Source organism: Marmota marmota, unplaced genomic scaffold (genome assembly GCF_001458135.2).
Source record: "Marmota marmota marmota unplaced genomic scaffold, marMar, whole genome shotgun sequence".
Taxonomy (NCBI): Eukaryota; Metazoa; Chordata; class Mammalia; order Rodentia; family Sciuridae; genus Marmota; species Marmota marmota.
Window position 1 is genome coordinate 2,801,177 of NW_026000206.1, and position 22,715 is coordinate 2,823,891.

Here is a 22,715-nt window from a genome sequence, read left to right on the forward strand (position 1 = left end):
GACTGGTTATTTTTGGAATCAGATTTTACAGACCAATGAATGTATTTGTAATTTATATTGTCATCCCAGCTAATCTAATCTGGATTATTAGCTAATAAAACAGCTTTTATTCGTGGAGTATTTTTCTGAGTCCTTTATATGTATTATTTTAGCCCTACAATAAAACTCAGGAAGAAGGTTTCATTGTTAGTTTCATTTATAGATGAAGAAACTGAGGGACAGAGAAATAATTTGTTTAGTTTCTCCAGAATTAAGAGGGAAGACCAGGCTTCTAACTCAGCAAATGGCTTCAAAGCCAGAGTTTCCTCATTATTGACAAAAATGGTTTATAAACTTTTCTACTTTCTGAATTACAAGATTGTAGGATTTATGTTTTAATGGATAATAGCTGAAATGTATCTTTAATTATCATAATCATTATAGTAGCCTATATATAGAATAAAATAGCCCCCAAATGTTAAAGCCAGCACATTGAAGAGTGAGCCATATAGGATGAAAAGGCTGATAATGATGTTTATCTGATCTTATGCCTGTTCTGCCTCCTTTCTTGTAAATTTAGTTTATATAGTTACAAGGAGTGTTGTTATGTAATAGATCGGCTAGTAGTTTTTCCTGCTCAGGTCAATTTATCAGGTTTCTCTTCTTAAGTTTTTAGAACATCTGCAGTTTGGAAGGACATAGATATAGGATACATCTTTGAGCAGAAACATTGATATGTAGTGGATGCAAACTGTTTTCCTCCAGTGATAGCAACCTGAAGCCTTTCTCAGTCTAGCTTTGCAAGAGTCCAAGATCTAATTTCAGGCACAACCTTTTAGAGCATACAAAGCAGAGATAGGATGAAGGAGAAAAAAATGGTTAAGGCAAGCACCTACCTTCAAGATGGAAGAAACCTTTATAGAATCCCTGGTTCCTAGATACTTGTATTCTGGTCAGGCCCTGCCAAAAACTGGCTTTAGTGGATAGTACCATCAAACCTTTTTAAGGTAGAATCTGTAGGTTCCAGAAACCAAGATGCCTTGGCAGTGGGGTCTTTGGGGAGTCTGGCTGCATTGGTGCTGCTCCATGATGCCCAGCAGCATTGTTCCACCTGTGCACCCTACAACGGCCCTAATATGGAGAGAGAAAAGGATACTCATCAGTGGGTCTGTAGTACCTGGTTCTCAGCAGATCTTCTGAAAAAGTTGTATTGAATGAAGAAATAATTCTAGTTCCTGATCTACCCTATATGGTGTGAGCGCAAAGGGCATATTGGGAGCATTACATGGTGACTATAAGAACAAAAGACTAGAACACTGCCTCTTGTGCCACTTTAAAAGAAAAAACCTGCCAATTTCTCATTGTCATTTTATTAAGTTACAGGAGAAATCTACTTCTTTTTTTTTTTAACCATACGATTTATTTTTATTTTTTTTAGTCATACATGACAGCAGAATGTATTTTGACATATAATACATACATGGAATGTACATACATCAATCATAATGTCTATTCTGCTGCCCTTCCTATCCGAGAAATCTACTTCTTAAGCCTTTAAAATTCAATACATTTTTTCTTTTTGAATGAAAATAAATGGGATTCATAGACATCTTTATTCCACCCCCCCAACTCCAACACTGACCCTCATGCCAAAAACGATATTTTGGTCTTTGTGATTTATGAAGGAATTTGTATATAGGTGCTAGACTATTGGAAAAATCAAACCAGTTCAGCTGTGCTATTGATTCAGTGCATTTTCAGAATTATAGTCTAACCTCATTTTGGCATGGTTTTTATGGGGATTTAAATGTGTTAGATCTTTACAAGCTGTGTTACTGTCTCTGTGTGTCTTTTTGCAAACTGTAATATTTCTGTTCACATGTTTTAAAGCATAACCTTTTAAAATATAGACTGAGTTGTAAATACAGTTCTGAGAGGTAACAGCAATATCACAGAGGCTCTAACAAATAATTACTTGTTAGCTGATCTCAGTCATAATCATTGTGTGTCAACTGGCCATAAATGAGCTGAAAAGAACATTTGAATCAGGATGTTTAACAAGATAGGGGAAATTTTAAAATTATCAATGGTTCTGGCTAATACATTAATAATATATAAATAGTATTTTTAAAGTGAGGATAAACACTGAACATTCAGTATTAGAGTACTCAGCCAATACCAGTAGTGTCTCAAATTAGAAACTACATGTTCTGTTCGGATGACTCGTTTTGTGGATGCTGGAAGACCCCTATGGGAACTGCTTCCATTCACAAAAAATTTTCCACTCAGTATTTCTTTCTGCCTTTCTTTCTTCCTTCTGGGAATTGAACCCAGAGGCCCTCTACCACTGAGCCATACCCCTAGCCCTTTTAATTTAGAGACAAGAGTCTCACTATATTGCCAAGGCTGGCCTCAAACTTTAGTTTTTCTGCCTTAACCCCCAAGTCACTGGGAATACAGACATGTGCTACCATGCCTGGCTTGTTCATGCTTTCTTTGGTATTAGTAAGACTGGTTGAGTGAAATACAGGTAGATTTTGGGTCAATGTTCCTTGTGTTTTTTTCTTCCAAGTTACATCATTTTAATTTCAACTTCTTTCAGATTTATCCTTACATCTCTTTAAGTTGATAGTGGGATATTTTAAAGGACTCTAATTTTCTTTATGACTTGTACTTTTTTAGCTGGGCACAGAGGCATGTATACATCTGCATTCCCAGTGACTCATGAGGCTGAGGCAGCAGGATTGTAAGTTTGAGGCCAGCCTCAGAAGTTTAGTGGAAACCTGTCTCAAAATTAAAATAAACAAACAAATAAAGAGGGCTGCGGAATGTGTCTGAGCAACACAGAATGCCCCGGGTTCAATCCCCAGTACCACAAAACAAAAACACAAACAAACAAAGCAACTTACTTTTTTGCTCTTTGAAACAGCTTTTCATTTTCTTTTGAGTTACACTGAAACTTCAAACTTCACAAATTCTGCCATATATTAATATATATAGTTTGAGACAGTTATAACACCTGACTGAAATATTAGGAAATTTTAAATATTCTACAGTACTTTTTTAGTACTTTGTGGGTATAATATTACTGATGTTTTACAGTATCATTAAATGTTGCTTTCATGTCAGATTCTTCTTCCTATTTCCAGCTTAATATATCTCTTCTCTCATAGGGACAGCTGTAGAGGGCAGACCAAAAGGTGTAGCAGAGTAATGGCTTGCTATGTTCTTTCCAGGATTCATTTCTAGCTGTGGTGGCATTTATTTTCCTTTGCACCTTTGAAATATTCCCTTTTCTTTCTCACTCACCCCCACCCTCCATGTTGAGTATTGACTCCAGGGGTACTCTACCATTGAGCTACAGCCTCAGCTCCTTTTTTTTTTTTTTTTTTTGTTAATTTTGAGTCAGGGTGTTGCTAAATTGCCCAGGCTAGCCTTGAACTTGTGATCCTCCTGCCTCAGCTTCCCAAGTAGCTGGGATTTCAGGCATGTTTCACCACCCCCTGCCGTAAGTCTAAAATTCTTTGAAGTCATTTATTCTTTCATCAAACATTGATTGTAGTAGGCATGTGCCGAAGTGAGAAGATGGATAAGACTGCCATCACCCTAGCAGAGGGTGCAGTCCATTGGAGGAGACACACAGGATTATAGAGAGACAGATGTGGCACACAGCCTTAACAGAGTTCTGTGGGAGATTTGGATTGTTCTGTTTTTGTTTTTTGGTTCTGGGGATTGAACCCAGAGGCCTTTTACCGCTGAGCTACATCCCCAGTCCTTTTTATTTTGAGATAGTCTCGCTAAGTTTCTGAGGTCTTGCTCAACTGCTGAAGCTGATCAGGAACTTGTGATCCTCCTGCTTCAGCTTCTTGAGTCCTTCCTTTTGTTTTACCAGAAATATCACTTTTTTTTTTTTTTAAAGATGAGAATGAATAGTACTTCACTGCACTGGGTAAAATGTAAGATATAGTACAGTTTTTCCCCTTCTTCTCCACTCCTCCAGGACTCTGTGCTCTGGTCCTTGTTGATCTGGAAGCAGTTCATTTGAGGTCAAGTAAAGTGGCAAATCTAGACTTGACCTGACTGTGGGTTTGAAGGCAGAACTTTTTGTTGGTGAGGACCTGTGGTGGCAGAATGACTGTACAAGTAATTGTATACAGGAAAGTAAATGAGTTTTGAACAAAATTTTTAGGATAAGCTATACAATTATTTAAACACCAGCTGGGAGAAAGGTTACACCTACTTCATGATGGAAATGCTAATTTTATGCATTTCTGTTAATAACTTTTTAAAGTGAGAGGGAAAATACCAATACTTAGCTTATCTGTGCTTTTGATTTAGCTCTCAGAATCGTGTTTCTGAAAATGATATTGAAGTAAGTTTTTGGGAGAGCAGAAGGTGAGGTGTAGGTGTATCCTAATATATTGCTATGATTCTTGAGTGATGTCTTTATGTTGCATTTTTTCCTTTATACTGGGGGTTGAACCCAGGGACACTCTACTACTGAGCTACACCCTCAGTCCTTTTTATTTTGATTTTGAGATAGGGTCTCACTAAATTGCTGAGGATAGTCTTGAACTTGTGATCCTCTTGCTTCAGCCTCCTGAGCTGCTGGAATTACAGGCAGGCGTGTGCCACTGTGCCTGTCTGGGTGATGTATTATGAATTTATTATCAAGGGTTCCTAAGGTAATGAATTTGGAAAGTTGTAATTTAAGCCATACTTCCATTTTTTATTCTTTGAAATGTATATATCTTCTATTCTGGTATTGTGACTATACTGTAAAGTCCATACCTTTCATAATTTTATACATTTCCTTCAGTCCATACCCATAAAAATCCTAATTACATTGTCTAACCTTTCATAAAATTCTTTTCTTAGTTATCTTTTGTTCTTTTTTGAGTTACAGTGGCTGTTTTCTTGAGATTTGACAATTAGGACTTGATGCAACATGTAGAAAGTTATAACAGTTTTGTATTTGGATATTGTAGAGTTTAAAAAGCAATTTCTAATTTGCTTCAGGATGATCAAAACTTTTGTGGCTCCTCTGCTACACTGTAATTAGGTCCCTATTTTAATATGTAAGTGTAGAAATTACTGAGGAGTTCCTTTCCTAGGTGGTATCGCTCTCTTTTTTTTTTTTTTTGGTACCTGGGATTGAACCCAGTGTTACTTAACCACTGAGCCATATCCCCAGTCCTTTTTATTTATTTTTTATTTTGAGACAGGGTTTTTGCTAAGTTGCTGAGACTGGCTTTGAACTTGTGGTCCTCCTGCCTCAAGACTCTGAGTCACTGGGATTATAGGCATGCACCACCATGCCTGGCTCCCTCATCTTTTAAGTATTCTTAGAGTTATTTTTTGAAGTGTATTTCCTTCTGGTAGCTTAGAACAGTTTTTCTGCCAACTTGTATTATGAGATCTTTATGAAGTTTATGATACTTCAACTTTAAACTCTTTCATATAATAAATGCTTCAGTCATCTTTGAATCAGATGGATGGGATAACACCACTAATGCAGTAGTTTCTCCCAGTGACCTATAATCATTTAAGTCAGTAGTTCTCAATCTGGCTATAAATTAGAGTACATAAGGGAGATGAAAAAAAAAAAAAGTACTTGTGTCAGGGCCTTACCCTAACCAGTCTTTGAGACATGAAGCCTAGGGCATCAGTATTTTAAAGCTCCTAGATGATAATAAATAGCCCAGTTTGACTACCATTGAGGTAGATTTCACATTAAGAAATCACCAGCTGCTGGAACTTCTAAATTGAATTAGTTCTTTAGCTTGCTGCATGCTGGAGAGATAATTACCATTAGAAAGTTCAAGGAAATGTTTTAAACTTTGGTTTTTTAAGATTGCACCTGAATAAAACTATTTCTTAACCTGTTTTCCAGATTAATTAAATTCTGAGAATTACAGCATGGATGAACTAACAATTGGAATTTTCAATTTCTCATTCTTTTTTTTTTTAAGAGAGAGAAAGAGAGAGAGGATTTTTTAATATTTATTTTTCAGTTTTCGGTGATCACAACATCTTTTATTTTTTTTGTGGTGCTGAGGATCGAACCCAGCGCCCCCCGAATGCCAGGCGAGCGCATTACTGCTTGAGCCACATCCCCAGCCCTCAATTTCTCATTCTTAAACTCTTCTTCTTATTTGTTTGACTTTGATATTGGCATTTGTCTTTTCAGAGCAATATCTTTTATCTTTATCAGGAAATAAAAGTTGAGTCTGATTACTTATGCATACGCTGGCAACTGTTTTTTTTTTTTTTTTTTTAAGACACAGGTGAAACTGTCTATAAATTTTAGCTGTGTAAAACCCAAGCTTGTTCTTGGTTTGAGGGAGTGCCTTCACTCTGGGATCTTGGAATGAATGACTCATGCTCTCTGCAGGCACACAGTAGTACTTAATCACTTGTTTTTTATGTACCAGAAAGAGGAGGGCATATGAAAATAGAAGTTCTGTGCTGCCAAATAGATCTGAAGAGTGGAAATGTTGATCTAATGAGTGAAACAATTAGGCTCATTACAAGTACTTAGGACTTTGAGTGTATGTTGCTTTATTATTTCACTAATTACAATTTGGCATTATTTCTAAAATGCTGTACTTTTGTAATTTGTAAGCAACTCTACTCCTAACTTGATAACTTGATAAACTTAAATTTTAAAACTTACTTTTGAATTTAAAATATTTCCATTTTGAATTTATATGCTATATTAGCATATATCTGCTGAGGGAAAGGTTAGAAAATAGTACCTTTTTTGGAGTAGTTCAGTTATGTGTTTGTTGTTTGTGGAAGGAAGCACACTGGTCACTTCATTCCAAAGCCTTCTGTCCCCTGAGTAGCCATTAATATCATGGACAGTGTGTCAGCTACTAAGTTTAGTTTCTGCATATGCCTAGACTAATATCTACATGTGTCCTCTATACAGATTCTTCTAATGCCAACTTGTTTTATTTCTTTAGTGAAGAGTAGTAGATTAAAATCATCTATATATTCATGCACACAGACATATTTTGAAGTGTCTGTTATGTGCCACGTAGTATACCAGAAAGGAAAGTCATGGGTGTTCAGACAATGCACCAAGCCTCCCTTCTTGGATTAGTTATAGTGCCCTGTTCAGATCTATCTTTCTTGTGTCTCTTGTGTCATTGATATGAGAAGTTATGTGTACCTACTAGAGATACAAGGTAATTTAAAGTTGCCCAGAATTTTTAGTTGTTTTTTATTGTGATAAATCACATGCTTATCATTTGTTGTACTTACCAAACGGCAAATGTTTGTAGGGCTGGGGATATAGCTCAATGTTAGAGCACTTGCCTAGCATGTTCAAAGTCCTCGATTTGATCCCACCACTGCCCAAAACTAAACAAAACAAAACCCCCCAAAAGCCAAAATGAAACTTAAGATGTTAGTCTTACTACAAATTGATGAAGATAAACAATTGGTAGGATTAATCTATTTTTACTCTTTGCTTTTTTTTAACCTTTATTTTATTTATTTATTTTTATGTGATGCTGAGGCTCGAACCCAGGGCTTTGCATGTGCTAGGCAAGCGCTCTACCGCTGAGCCACAACCCCAGTCTTCTTTGCTTATTTTTATTCATTTATTTAGTTTACTAACTGTTGAATGAGTGTACAGTGGTAAACAAAATAGCCATGTAATTAAATAAACGGTAAGAGGAGTTGAGACTCAATAGTCTCTTACTTGGTTAGTTGAAACTGTTTACATTGTAAGTTGTGTGTGTGTGTGTGTGTGTGTGTATGTATGTATGTATGTATGTGAGAAATATTGGGGATTGAACCCAAGGATGCCCTGCCATGAATTACACCCTTAAGCTTTTTATTTTGAGATAGGGTCTCACCAAGTTGGCCAAGGCTGGCCTTTTTTTTTTTTGTAGGTTCAAATTGTTTATTGGTGATCTCTGGATTTTTTTTTTTTTTTAAGCATCAGAAATTTATTGGTTGCTCAAAACATTACATTGATCTTGACATATCATATATCATATATTTGTTTCAAATGGGGTATGAATTCTTATTATTCCCCCGTGTACAGATTGCAGAATCCACATCGATTATACAGCCACGTTTATACATACTCAAGGCTGGCCTTGAACTTGTGATCTTCCTGCTCAGGTTGCTAGGATTACAGGCATGTGCCACCATACTTGGCTAATTTCTAACTTTTATCTTTTCTATTTATCATGCTTTTTCTCTCTCTGCCAGCTTTCCTTATCTTTCATTAGATAGATCAAATTTTGTCAGGTATTTTTCTGTTGCTGATTAAAAGTTACACAATGTCTTCATCAAACTTAGGACCCACTTTGTATTTTTCACATATGCAACTGATCATATGTAAATATCCATATCCTTCCCAAGAAAGTTTTCCTCCTTTTAGACTCTGCCTCTTCTAGATTTTCCTTCTCATCCATCTAGTGCTTGGGAGAAGAGAGAAAGCTGGCGGTCATGCTTAATTTGCCATTTGGACCAGAATTGTATCCAAATTCTGGGACTGAGACTGTATGACCAGTTTTAAGCTACATCAGAACTGCAGCACAGTGTTTTATATTCTGAGGAAATAGAGTTCTGGTGTATATCTAGGCGTTATCTAGGCATATTTCCATGAAGTGTTTATCATTCTGAGAAAGCTTCCAAGAATTATGGTCCTACCATAAGGTTTAATAAATAAAAAGCATATTGAAGTTTTTTTTTTTTTAAATTTCATACCTTTTTTTTTAAAGCCATATGTAAAACCTTAAAAATCGATTGAACCTTGAGTTTTAAATAGCATACACATATCCCACCTTGATCTGAGAGTTATTAATATTTATTATGTGACAGACATTGTACTGAGTATTTCATACAATTTATTTAATGCTCCGGAAAAACCCTGTAAATTAAATGGACTTCCCATTTACAAAAGAGGAAACTGAAGTTGAGAGGGGTTCGGAGATTTCAGTGGAGCTAGGATTCTTGGCCCAGAACACCAAACACAGTCTGTGTCCATGTTATATCTGAATATCTTGATTCTGTCTAGCTTTTCCATTCTAGAGTCAGCCCCAGGCCACGCTGCCCATTCTTATTTGTCATCTGATTTGCATGTGCTAGGCAAGTGTTCTGCTGCTGAGCCACAAGCCCAGTCCTCTTTGCTTATTTTTATTCATTTATTTAGTTTTTTTATTCATTTATTTAGTTTATTCATTTATTAGTTTTATTCATTTATTTAGTAAACTCTGGATTCAAACCTGCCCTCTCATATCCATCCTGTTCACACTTGTCCTGGTATTCTATCTCAAGTGTAAATCTGACCTTTCTGGAGGAAACAACTCCTGTCCTCTTGAATTGGTCACTTTAATTCTTCAGCCTCATTCTCATGGCTCTCTACAATATGACTTCTGGTTCAGCAGGAGTCAGGAGTACCAAAGTGTTGAGTTCCCCTTGCATTTACGAGTATTTGAGTGCCTGTTGTGTGTCAAGCAGTCTGTTGAAGGCCAACAACAACATCTCTTTTGATCCACAGGGTGAAGGTTATGTCCCTGAGCTAGCATAGTGATATTAGGGGTGGAGAGAATATTCATCAGATATTGATGAGATACAATCAGTAGGACTTAGTGAGCAAGAAAGGCATTTTGAGATGGGTGTGGTAGCCCATGCCAGTAATCCCAGATTTCAGAGGCTGAGGCAAGTTTGAGGCCAGCCTCAAGAATTTAGTGAAACCCTCAGCAACATAGTGAAAATCTGTCTCAAAATAAAAAGGGAATAAGAATGTAGCTCAATGGTACAATGCCCCTGGGTTCAATCTCCAGTACTAAAAAAAGTCATTTTGGGTGTCTCCTAGGTTCTGGCATAGGCAGCTGGAATGATGATGGTGAGCCGAAAGCCCCGTGCAAATATGAGAGTATAACACCAGAGAATATTTGGTGGGAAAACTGATGGTGTTAGAAATGTGTTAGGAAGAGTAATCCTGGACTGAGAGTGGGAAATTTTGTTCTGATGATAACAAACTCAGTAGTGATGAGTGGTCATTGTATCTCTACCAGCCTCAATGTCCCTTATCTGAAATAGACTGGATGAGTTTAACTTTTCCTACTTTAAATAGTAAACTTCCAACCTGGTTACATACAAATTATCTGACTTCAGTTTGCTTCTTTCTGTGTCATACAATGATAACCCATCCATTTTGGAGGCTACTGTGTACCATGAACTGGTAACATAAAGCTGAACATAGAACAGGTCTCAGTGAGTTCCCTGTTCTTGATGAGTTTCTGTTCAGTCGAGTGAATAACTAGGAACACTAAAAACAAAAACAAAAAACCCAAACAACAACAAAAAACAACAATGAAGATGCTGAGATGGAAATTTGTACTGGGTTCAGGGGAGCCAACAAGAGAGTCTGGTCAGCCCTACTGGGTGGGTGGAGAGAGGAATGTGACCAGGAAGACCAATGACCCTTGTTCTGAGGCTGGAATAAAGAGCAGGCAGAAGTGGGTGAGGAGCATCATTCCATAAGATGCTAGAGTGGAGGAGAGTGGGCAGCTGTAGCCTAGCAGGGTTTGACAAGCCTTGCCAATGAATTTGGACTTAATTCTCAAGGTTGTGGGAGGAGAATACCATTGGATTAGTGAAGAGAAAGCAAGGAACGAGAGACGGGGTAAGCGAGAAATGGAAGATGGAGACCAGGTAGAGATACACACAAGAGTTTATTTGTCAGCTCTGCCTGGTCTCCGTCTTTCATTTCTTGCTTACCCGTAGAGTTCCTTGCTTTCCCTTCAATTAGCAATGTTCATATTTATCCTTTTTCAATATCTAATATATTTATTTCACATATTAATAGACTAGTCTTGAGAGCAAAGACTTATTTGAAAAAATGGCATTGGAATACAATTTCCATTTATTACATCCTTTTAAATAAAGCAGTTCACCAGGAAGATATGATATTCCTGAATCTCTGCATACTTGACAGCTAGTCTCAAAAGATATAAAGTAAAAATCAAGAAGGAAAAAATACAAAAAGTATGAATTTTTAAAAAATAAGACCTCTCAAAAATAATAGGTTAAGCAGTCAGAAAAATTAGCGAGTTCATAGAAGAATTGAACAAAATAATTTACAAGGTTAATGAACCCTCACTCAAAATTGTGTGTTCAGCTGTTTGAAGTCCAGAGTAGGAAATACTTTTTAATGTCATGATCTGGTGAATACATACATGTATGTAAACAAAAGTTTCATGAATGATATGACTTCTTTTGTTATGCAGCTTTTCTGTTTTCTATTCTGTTGGTATTAATGCTTATTTCAGTACACAAAATTGACTTCATGACCCTTTTCTTTTCTTTTTTTTTGTAGCACTGGGGATTGAACCCCAGGGCCTTATTCATGCTAGTCAAGAGCTCTACCACTGAGATATACCCCCAGACGTTTTTATTTTGAGACGGTCTCACTAAGTGCCCACACTGGTCTTGAACTTGTTATCCTCCTCCCTTAATCTCCTGAGTAGCTGGTATTACAGGTGTGTGCCACCATGACTGACTTAATGACACATTAATGGATTAATACCCTTATTCTTGAAAACAGTTTAAAAATACACTATATAAGCACACATTAAATATTTACAAACTGACTTTCCAACTTCCCTCTTACCAAGCCTCCAGGGTCCTGTCACCATTCTGTCCTTACCCTTGATAAAACTTTGACTCCTCTAATTTTACTGAGTCAAGGCCATCTGATATGTTCATCTGCTTCTCTTCTCCATTTCTATATTTAGTCTATCTTCCAGACTTAGGAGAAAAAAAAGAACATCTTTCCTCTATTTCAAGGTTAGATTTTACACCTGTACTTTTAATTTCATCATCTCTGCCTGCTTTCTTTCTTTCTTTCTTTCTTTCTTTCGTTTCTTTCCTTTCTTTCTTTCTTTCTTTCTTTTCTTTTCTTTTCTTTTCTTTCTTTTCTTTCTCAGGGATTGAACCCAAGGATGCTTAACCACTGAGCAACATCCCCAGAACTTTTTTGTTTTGTTTTTTTGAGGCAGGGTCTTGCAAAATTGCCGAGGCTTAAAATTACATTAAGCAGACAATTATAACTCAAGATAACGTAAAAAAATTAAAAATAAATAAATTGCTGAGGCTGGCTTCCACCACAGCTGGGCCCCCTCAGCGGCTGGCTTACAGGCGTGTGCCACCATGCCTCTGCTTTCTTTTCCTCCTTCAGTGTCTCCCCTCATTTTATATCTAGACATTTTTCCTTGACCATTCCATCATGAACTCAGTCTTAGTGGGTTTTAATGGTTTTTATTCTGGATTTCAGACATCATCAGTGATTTATTTTTAATCATTAGACTACAGCATGGTTGTTTACTTTTTAAAGTTAAAATCTTATTTTTTTGAATGGTTGATGTTTTTACGTGGTTCAAAATGCCAAAGATGCAAAAAGGCCATTGAATTAGGAGATTCTCACCTTTATTTTCCTTCAGCTGCTGTAGACCCTGTCCTTTTTGCCCTGCTTCCTCTTGTTCTTCTTGCCTGTGTCTTCACCCACTCAGGAGACAATACATGTTTCAGAGTCATCTTTAAGATATTTCCTCTCTTCCTGACCTTCCCATAGCTTCCTTTGAGGAGTTTTATGTTAATCTCCTCTTCTGCATTCTTCACCCACTGACAACCCATTTCCCAAACTCATTTTTTGTTACATTTCATGTCCTTGCAAGCCAAGATTTTGCAATAATAACCCAGCTATTTTTCCCTGCTTCCAGTCTTTACTTCTTTTCAAGTATCATTTCATGAAACTTTGTTTCTGGTACATAGGTATGGATGTGTATGTGTTTACTAGGTCATGATTTACAAAGTATTTCATATGATGGACCTCAAACAGTTGAAAACTCTGACTTTCAGTTGAGGATCATTATGTCATCTGGGATATAATCCCTGGTTGTAATCTTGTTTTATTTATGTCACTATCTGCTTGCCAGAAAGTTCAGATTCATTACCATAATTGGCCTCAGTTTACAGTCTTATGAATTCAAGTCTCTACTGTGTCTGCTGGTCTTCTGTTATCTAGATCGTTCATTCCTTTATTTTTCTATCATCTTAACCTGATACAGTGTTTGGTTCTTGGTAAGTATTTGATATGTGTTCTCCTAATGATGGGACAAATTTCAGAAAATATCCTATACTTTTCTCTGCATTATTATTCTTGCTGCTTTCCTTATTATGCCTGAAGATCTATTTCTGTGTAACTGTTCCCAACTACTTTGGCTCTAACTTTTTATTCCTCCTTCCTATTCCTAGAGCTCTTATAACTGTTGAAGATCAGAGTGGCACCATTAGGAGATCTTGAGTTCTTTCCTTAGCACAAATATCTGTGTTGACAGACATTGCGACGTGGCCTGTCTGATTCAGGGGTTCTGGCTCACTATTGGAGTTAAAGTTAAATATTTAAAAAATAACAGATAAAAGCAGTAAGTGCTGGGATATAGCTCAGTGGTGGAGTGTTGTTCAGCATGTGTGAGGCCCTGAGTTCAATCCCCAGCACTTGCATACACACACTGCCATGCATACACATGAGAAAAATAGATACTTGATATCAATTAACAAATACCTCTTTAAGCCTAAAAATAATGAAAATGGTAGATTTCCATAAAAAATTAAAATGGAACATATTTGCAAACATGTCAAGGATTTGAAGTCTTTTTTTCCTTTACATAATTTTATTATCATAATTTTATTACATAGTAAGAAAACCAAACAAGGTGATTTTAGAGTTGCTTTATTCAGAGACTCCATGATATTTTCAAGGGGTTAGATTTGTTTTATTTCTCCCCTCTGACCTCAGCATATTGGCCACAAGATGGTTTTAGTGACTCCATTTTTCTCCTTTTCTTTGCCCATCTTACTAATTTTGTCAATTTTTATTAATCTTTTTGGATAAATGTCTTTTTTCATTTATAGCTCTTTGTTTTCCCTTTTAAGCTTAAAGAGACTGCCTACATTCTTTGGCTCATAGTTTCTTCCTCTGTCATTCATATCAGCAGCATATCATCTTCATATCTTTTTCTGACTCTCATGTTTGCTTCTGGCTTTTTATATCTTTTTCTCCTGAAGTCCTGAATATACAAAGAGCTTTTGAGTCAAAAGAAATATAAAGAAAAATTATTAGAAGATATGGACAAGGGAATCATAGTAGAAGGAAAAAAACATAAGCAATCTTATAGTTAAATGTTTAATCTTACCGCAACAGAAAGAAAATGAACATAATTTAAGTGGTGGATTCCACCAAATTAGCAAAATTTAAAAATTTTGACCAGAGTACTTTAAAACAAGCATTTTTATATGCTTTTTGAAGATACAACTTGGTATAACATTTGTAGAAAGCAATTAGGTAATATTTGAGAACTTTACATTTTTTTAAAGTGTTTTGACCTACTGATTTCATTCCTAGTAATCTGTCCTAAAGCTGTTAATTAGGGAGGAAAATAACATATCTGCATAAAATTAATTATTTATCATAGTGTTTCTGTAACAGGGGTAAAACTTGCAATCACTTAAATGCCCAAGAGTGAGGTAATACTTTCTTAAGAGTAAAGTTATGACACCATGAAATTTCAATTTGAAGAATATTTCAAAGAACTGAGAAAATACTGTATTTGTGAAATAATACTTATAACATTATAATACTGTGTTTATAGTATTGTGGGTTGGCATACAAACCATGTGATCCGAAATATAGCAAAATAAATTTCTCTGAGTGGTGTGGAGAGGAGTGGAATGATAATTTCTGTAATGTTACTTAAAATTTCTTGAAGTTTCTGAGTGTGGCACTGTAGCAGGTTGGTTTGGAACACAGCCCTGACTCAGGAAGACCTTGCTTTTGTAGAGTGCCCCCATCCTTTGTTTGACTTTACCCTGTTAGTTTTGAAAGTATGTATTTCCTCATATGTGAAGTGGGACTCCTCATACCTAACTCATAAAGTTTATGGATTGAACATGAAAATATATATCTAACAACTTTAAAAAATCAATTCTTTAACCAAAAAAAAAAAAAAAAAAGTGAAGTTGCGGGGCTGTGGCTGTGGCTCAGTGGTGGCGCACTTGCCTGGCATGTGTGAGGCACTGGGTTTGATTCTCAGCACTGCATATAAATAGATAAAAATAGGGGTCTATCAACAACTAAAAAAAAAAAATTAAAAAAACCCGCTGAAGTCAACTTTTTGCCTCTCATTGAATGTAACAATAAAGACATTCAAGATACAGTAGTCAAAGTTCAAACAAATTCGGAGACTAAATTAGCTTTTAAATGTATGATTGTCTTGTGAATTACAGATCAAGTATTAGTTTCGCTAAAATAAAACTAAAATTTATTTGGTAAAATAAATGGTAATAAATGAAGTGCAATTTTAACTTTCTGCAAAGAGAAATATTGTTTTCTTGCTAATATTTTCCAGCTGTTGAGCTAACTACCACAGATGTAACATTTTTCACCATGTACATAACAGCCTTTTGCAACATGGGTTCTGCAAGAGAATTAAGTCCCGTCATCCTTAGGCATCCTTTGTGTGTAATGAATTTGCTTCTCTCCTGTGCATGTAGAATGGTACCAGTTACATGATATTGCATTCTCATATGAGAGAAATGAGAACACAGTCACCTAAATCATTGAGATCTGTTTTCTGGTTCAGATGAAGAACCCTGATGGAGATACCCAGCACATGGGAGCACTCAATAAGTGTTTATGCTTTCGATGTTGTATAAAAGAGGAGTGACTTTCTTTGCTTGGTGTAAGCACCTTTGGAGAAAGTTTTTAGCAGAGTAGAATTCAGTAAGTAGACAGTGCTATGGTGGTTTTCCAGGCCTTATCTTTGGAACTGGGACTGGAACTGTGTTATAGGACTGAGCAGTTCCTTGTGTTTGCCCTCTTGTAGCAGCCTCTTTCCTCCACTGTAGGGCGCCAAGATACTGCATTCCATCTGGGTAGTATTTTTCAAGTCAATTCTCCCCTTGTAACTCTCCTAGTATCAGAAGCCTTATTCAGGCCTCAGATTTAATGCTTTGTACAGATTGCTTTATGATAATGAATTCAGTGCTGGATGTTTATAACTGCTTTTTTGGGAACATCAATCCTTTTTAAATATACTGCTAAATATATTGTTTTAATATTTTTCTGGTGATATGTTCTCATGACTGCTTCTTATTTTATTTTAGCTACTGATCTACTTCTTGCCTGGAATCCCATTTGTTTGGGGTTGGTAGAAGGTGTTATTGGGAAAATTCAACTTCATTCAGGTATGTTTCTATAATCTTCTTAAACTTGCAAATTTAATGTGGCATTCTGTGACATTTTCCTTTTTGAGGTTACATGAGTAGATTTTGAGTGTTCAACGTGGGTATTTCTATGTAAGTTTAATGAAATAAAAATAAAGCTTTAAAGAAAAGGAGGTAGAGAAATGGAGGCTTTCATTCTTTTGGTTTAAAAAAAAAACTCATAGAATACCTACTAAGTCTCAGGGATAATGGTAGTTGGTGTGACATAATGAACAAACTGACCCTTCACTACCCTGATGGAGCTAAATTTAGGAAAGACATAAATCACTGAAATAAATATATAATAGAGAATTGTAATGGGTTCTGTGCGGGAAAGATGTAGCAAGTACATTGACTTCAAGGGAGAAAATAGTAGGAATAAATCTGGAGAGGTAGGGAGACAGCAGCCTGTGATCAGCTGCTTTGGGTCAGCTGCCTATTCCTGATACAGTCATCTCTAGCCAGGGGAGAGAATGGGTCTCTCAGTATGCAGTGTGGTCTTTTTAGGGATATTTTAGGGAGAGTTTAGGCCATTCACCAGGGCTTCACCTGGAAAGGCAGGAACCTGTTTCTTGGGTTCAGAGGGAATTTTGTTTGTGAGAAAATATAAGTGTTAATAGAGGATAGGAAAGGCAGCAGAATACAACAGACACACACACACACACACACACAAAAAAAGTATGGCAGTATGTAAAAATGTGGATGTGTAACCGATGTGATTCTGCAATCTGTATACGGGGTAAAAATGGGAGTTCATAACCCACTTGAATCAAATGTATGAAATATGATATGTCAAGAGCTATGTAATGTTTTGAACAACTAATAAAAAAATAAATAAAAGAGAAAATATAAGTGTTATATAGGTGGGTATATAAAAAAGGCTAAATGAAATATTTTAAGCAATATATTTAAATATCTATTTTAACTTTGGTATCAACTTTAATATGTGCTGTGAACTATAGGAGGCTTTGCCATTATTGCTGTGTAACAGAAGTACTACGTATCTCTGTAACGTACCTTATTTATTTATTTGGGTACCAGGGATTGAACTCGGGGGCATTCAACCATTGAGCCGTATCCCCAGCCCTTTTTTAAAATATTTTATTTAGAGACACTGAGTTGCTTAGTGCTTTGCTAAGTTGCTGAGGCTGACTTTGAAATCATGATCCTCCTGCCTCAGCCTCCTGAATAGCTGGGATTATAGGTATGCGCCATTGAACCTGGCTTTTATTCTTTTAAAGTAAAATTATTATGTATTTGGAAGCTAGGTTTATTTTTGTTAATTAGAAAGCACATATTTCCAGGGACAGTCTAATTTTCCTTTACCAAATTCTTTGATTGTGATTTAAGATTTGGTTTTATTATTAAATATTTTATAAATGCTGTAAAATACTGTCACAACGGGCAAAGGTGTGACTTACGCAGTCAAGGGGGAGAAATAAAAAATGTCCACGCACTTCTGCCCTTTCAATGATTTATTCACTCAAATCACTCAATACAATAGGTTCTTAATCAAAAAAATGACTATCCTTAATGCTAGGCACTGCAATAGACATAATCAATCCACAGCAAGTAATTCTAGATTAATTCTAAACACTGCAAGCACTCTTAATCATGACAGGCTCATGATGGACATTCCCTCTGCATGCTAATCTCAAGTGCCAGATCTAACGTCTCAAGCCTTAGGCTCTAAGTCCAGCAGATGCAGACTCACTCAGACCACGGTGATCAGGTAAGGGACCATGGCGGGTTTCTCCTGGGGTGGAGCTGACAGCCGGTTGAAGAGTGGGTCATAGGGAGAAGTTGCATTTCTCACCAGGGTCAAGATATGGCTGTAGAGTTTGAGAGCAGTGAGGAAGATGCAGAGGATCAGGCAAACGATGAGAAGAGTTGGGATGTCAGTCCAGATCCTCATCAGGCTCTCCAGCAGGGGGGCATCAGTGTTGGCTGACTGAATGTCTCTTCATTTGCTCCATCATTTATACTAAACCACCTTTTCAATCCCTATCAGCTGCCACAGGATTTCTTGGTGAGGTCATTTGCCCTGGGGTTAAGCATCTGGTCTAGGGGTCCCCACCCTGATTTTCTTGCCTTTCCTCCTTATCAGGGCAAGGGCAACATGACAGAGACTTCACTCTGAGCTTGTCAGGGAGGGGAGAAATGACTTGTTTATGTCAGGACTATGCATGATGATCATATTGGAGGGCTCCGTAGGCGTGCCTGGTGAGACTGCAGGTTTCAAAGTGGAGTTTTAAAATGGAGTTGCTTAGGCTAAGGCCTAAGGTCATCTTTACAAATACACATGTATATGTACCATACAAAGTAAGAAATGAAGCAAGACTAGTGTCTTTGGAGCCTTCTCTGTGTCTTTCTTAAGTGTTTTCTTTTCTTGAAGAGAACCTACTATCTTTTTTGTGTGTGTGTGGTCCTGGGGATTAAACCCAGAAGTGGGGGTTGTATCATTAAGCTACATTCTGAACACCTTTTATTTTTTGTTTTGGAACAAGAGCTCACTAAATTTCTGAGGCTGGTCTCAGACTTGTGATCCTCCTGCTTTAGCCTCCTGAGAAGCTAGAATTATAGGTGTACACTACCATTCTGGCAAGAGCCCACTATCTTGAATTTTGTTCTTATTCCTTTGATTTTCACTATTGCTTTTATTATATGTTAAGTCTTAAAAAATATGTTGCTAACTTTTGTATTTTGGAGATTTTATATAAAGGACATTAAGCTATTTATGTTCTTCACCTCTCACCTTACCCCCTGCCATTGTTGTACTGGGGACGTTGTTAGGCAAGTGTTCTACCACTGAGTTACATCTCCATCCCTTTTTTCATTTTGAGTCAGGGTGTAATTAAGTTGCTGAGGCTGGCCTGAATTTGTGGTCCTCTTGCCTCAGCCTGCTGAGTAGCTAGGATTACAGGTATGTGCCATTATGCCTGGCTGTTCTTTCACTTTTATTGTTTATTTTTGAGATTTATTCATGTTCATGTATGAAATTGGAATTCTGTATTTTCCCTATTATATGAAGATATCATGATTTGTCCTTTTTCCTGTCATTGGGTAATTGAATTGTTGTCTTCTTTTTTCTCCCTCTATTAGAAATAATACTGCTTTGAGCATTGTTGTATATTCTGTCTTTGGTAGGTTTAAAAAAAATTCTTTCAACATAGAGGAGAAAAGCATTTAGTCATTCTGTAACCAGGCTAAGTATTTTAATAACACTCTCCTACCTGTCCACATTTACATACATATATTTTAATTCATTTACATGCTGACAGGATAATTTTACAGCTGGATGTTCTGAGCTAAAATTCATTTTCTATTATTTAAATGACACGTATGAAACTTCTGAGTTATTTTTCTGTAATTTCAGTCACATCTTGGAGCAGTGAATAAATCACTGCAATCAGTCAGGAGACCAGGATTCAAGCTCCGTTTATTAGCTTTGTGATAGAGGGGAACTTACCCGTTTCATTTGTTGTTATATAATAAGCCATCCCAAAGCTATGGCTCAAAAAGAACAACAACGTATAATGTCTCATGATTCTGTGGTCTGATTAAGTGACTTTTCTATTCTTCTTTTCTCTTCTGTTACTTTATTTTTTTTTTAAAGAGAGAGTGAGAGAGAGAGGGGGAGAGAGAGAGAGAATTTTTTTTTTTAATATTTATTTTTTAGTTTTTCGGCGGACACAACATCTTTATTTATATGTGGTGCTGAGGATCCAACCTGCGCCGCACGCATGCCAGGCGAGCGCGCTACCGCTTGAGCCACATCCCCAGCCCTTCTCTTCTGTTGATTGGGGTCCTTCATGCAGCAGCCATGGGTTTGCCCAGATTGCTTTCGTTTGCCTTCATGTGGCCTGTCTATGGGTCTCATCATACAGGGCATCTCACTGGGTCCTTCTCCCTCTTCTAGAGAACCTGGACTTCTTTTCAAAGTTGTGACTGGGTACCAGGAAGACAGACCTCAAAGTGTAAGGGTCTCTACTTCTTAAGCTGTACAAGAGTAAAAGTAACTGTTTTATTTCTGAAGTGCATTATGTGCCAAATGAGATAACATACCTGAAGGTTCTTAGTAAATTAAATACCACTATTTTATCAGGACTCTCTTTGTGATTCAAACCTATCAGGTTAAGCAAAACCAAATTTTTTATAAGTGCCGCAGTCTGGCTGGGCACAATTCAGGAGCCACTGTCAAAAGAAACGAACTTTATTTTTAGAACACACACACCAAACCACACAGCTCCTCAGGAAAACCTTCAGAGCCCAACTGCCACCACCGGCTTCCCACAAGCCTCTCAACCTCTCCCACTCCTCCTGCTCTTGAGGCCGATTGGCTGGGTTGCATGGGCAGAGCCAAAAAAGTCCCCCAATGAGCAGCTCCATGGTCTGAAAGGGCGGGGAAACAGCCCAATGAGCATCACTGCAGAGGAGCCAATCAGTTGGCAGCTAGAACTTCCAGCTGCCAGCTGATGATTGGCTCACAGTGGCCCCAGCAACTTCTAGCTGCCAACTGATTGGCTCCTCTGCGGTGATGCTCATTGGGCTGTTTCCCNTCTCTGGCATCTAAAGCCTGTTTTACTGCAGCTGCCACGACTTGCTCTTGTTCATTAATGTCTCTACATAATTTAATATATGTGTTTAAATCTTCATGTTTCCATGGTCTAATGATATCTCTGCACCAACGATTCGCTTGCTCATAAGCCAGGTGTTTTAGTAATGGCATTGCTTGTTCTGTATTCCCAAAAACTCTGGTAGCTGTTTGAATAAGCCTATCTACAAATTCAGCATAAGGTTCATTAGCTCCTTGTATTACCTTAGATAATTGACCTTGTAAACCTCCATGTCCTTGTAAAGTCTTCCATGCCTTAACTGCATCTGCAGCAATTTGTGCGTATACACCAGGATCATATGCAATTTGTTGCTGCTGATCCTCATAAGGTCCCTCTCCTAACAACATATCTAGATTTCTCTGAGGATAACCAGCTGCTGCATTTCGCCTAGCCGTCTCCTTGCAAAATTCCTCATTGGCAACCTTCCATAACAGGTATTATCCTCCATTTAGCACAGCTTTACACATATTAGCCCAATCTGCTGTCGTCATGTTCAAGTTGTTAATGGATTCGACCATGCTTACAGTGAAGGGTGCTTGAGGACCATAGGTTGTTACAGCCTCTTTTAGCTGCTTCACTGTTTTGAAATTTAAAGCATGGTGAATTCGCTGCCCTCCTGCCTCAAATACAGGGCATGTTAAAATTTGAGATCCTGTCTCAGGAAAGGCATATAAGGAATCCAAGGGACCAAAGCTGGAAGTGGATATTGTACAGGATCTGAGATTATTTTCTTGGAGTGAGTCTCTAACTACCACCTCTCCCTATACATCTCCTTCATTCTTTTTTTTTTTTTTTAAATATATTTTTTTAGTTGTTGACCTTTATTTTATTTTATTTATTTTTTACTTATGTGTATGTGGTGTTGAGAATTGAAGCCAGTGCCTCACATTGAGCCCCAGCCTCATCGTTCTTTTCTTTTTTGGGCTTTTTCTGTTTTTGTGCATATAGGAAAAAAAATCTTTCTTTAATGGAATGGCACCTTTGTTCCTCAAATCAACATCTGTAATCAGTGGAGACTGACCAGCAATCAAAAAGAATTGAATAGTGAGTTTGATTCAGACTCCTGGAAAAGAGACTTATTGGCCTAGCTTTTCCAAAGGCTTTTCCTGGTCACCTCAAGTGCTTCATAGGCCCACTCCCCTGAGGTGGGAGTAGCAGTCAGAGCAGGAGGGTTTGGACTTGACAGACAACCCCAAAGAAGTCTCCTATCAGCAGAGTACAAATATAAATTAATGACTGCCAAATTTGTGATGCAGTGAATGTCCCGGCATCTGTGGTCATCCTGTTTATATGTCCTTTTCCTCCTTGTTTCCTTGCTTTTCTTTTGTCCCAGAATAGAAGGTTGACAAGCAGTGAAAGTACCTGTGGGGGATGTTTTGGAAGAGGGAGGGGAGGGGAGTAGAGCGAACTACAGAAAGAAAATATAGAAAAGGAAAGAAAGGCATGGAAAATCTTTAAATTTCTAACCCAATCCTCAGATCTCACCCTTGCCCCCGACCTTGTCCCATCACTTAACAGGTTTGTTTCTGAAGAAAGGGAGCCAACAGGAAGCAAAAAATCTTTTCAGGGCCCTCTGTTGTTCTTTCTTTTCCTCTGCGGCCCTCTCTGTGTCATTCCGCCCCCAGCTTCTTGCCCTTGAGCCTTGAGTCTTTCTCTTCTTGTTTTCCCTGCCATTCTTATTTTCAAGGATCATCCCATCCTCTCCATGTGCCCTACTAACACTTTTGCTGAGAGTTAGACTGGCCAGAAGGAGCTGTGTTTCAGAACTGAGCAAATCACTTTGGGGGCATTTACCCATGGGAACATCTTATCTTTGTGGGGGGGGGG

At 37.5% G+C, this 22,715-nt stretch overlaps 1 protein-coding gene across 3 annotated transcripts in view; it reads left to right on the plus strand.

Moving 5' to 3' along the window:
* Positions 1–11,470: 11,470 nt before the first annotated feature.
* The window catches only part of Inpp5f (inositol polyphosphate-5-phosphatase F), a 66,926-nt gene continuing 55,681 nt past the window's right edge, over positions 11,471–22,715 (plus strand). For 2 of the 3 annotated variants that reach the window (XM_048791305.1, XM_048791307.1), the window contains exons 1-2: positions 11,471–11,489; positions 16,174–16,254. The gene's annotated coding sequence lies outside the window, so the exon portion shown is untranslated. Of the gene's footprint in view, positions 11,490–16,173; positions 16,255–22,715 lie in introns of those variants that run through there. The other variant, XM_048791306.1, reaches the window with a different exon arrangement.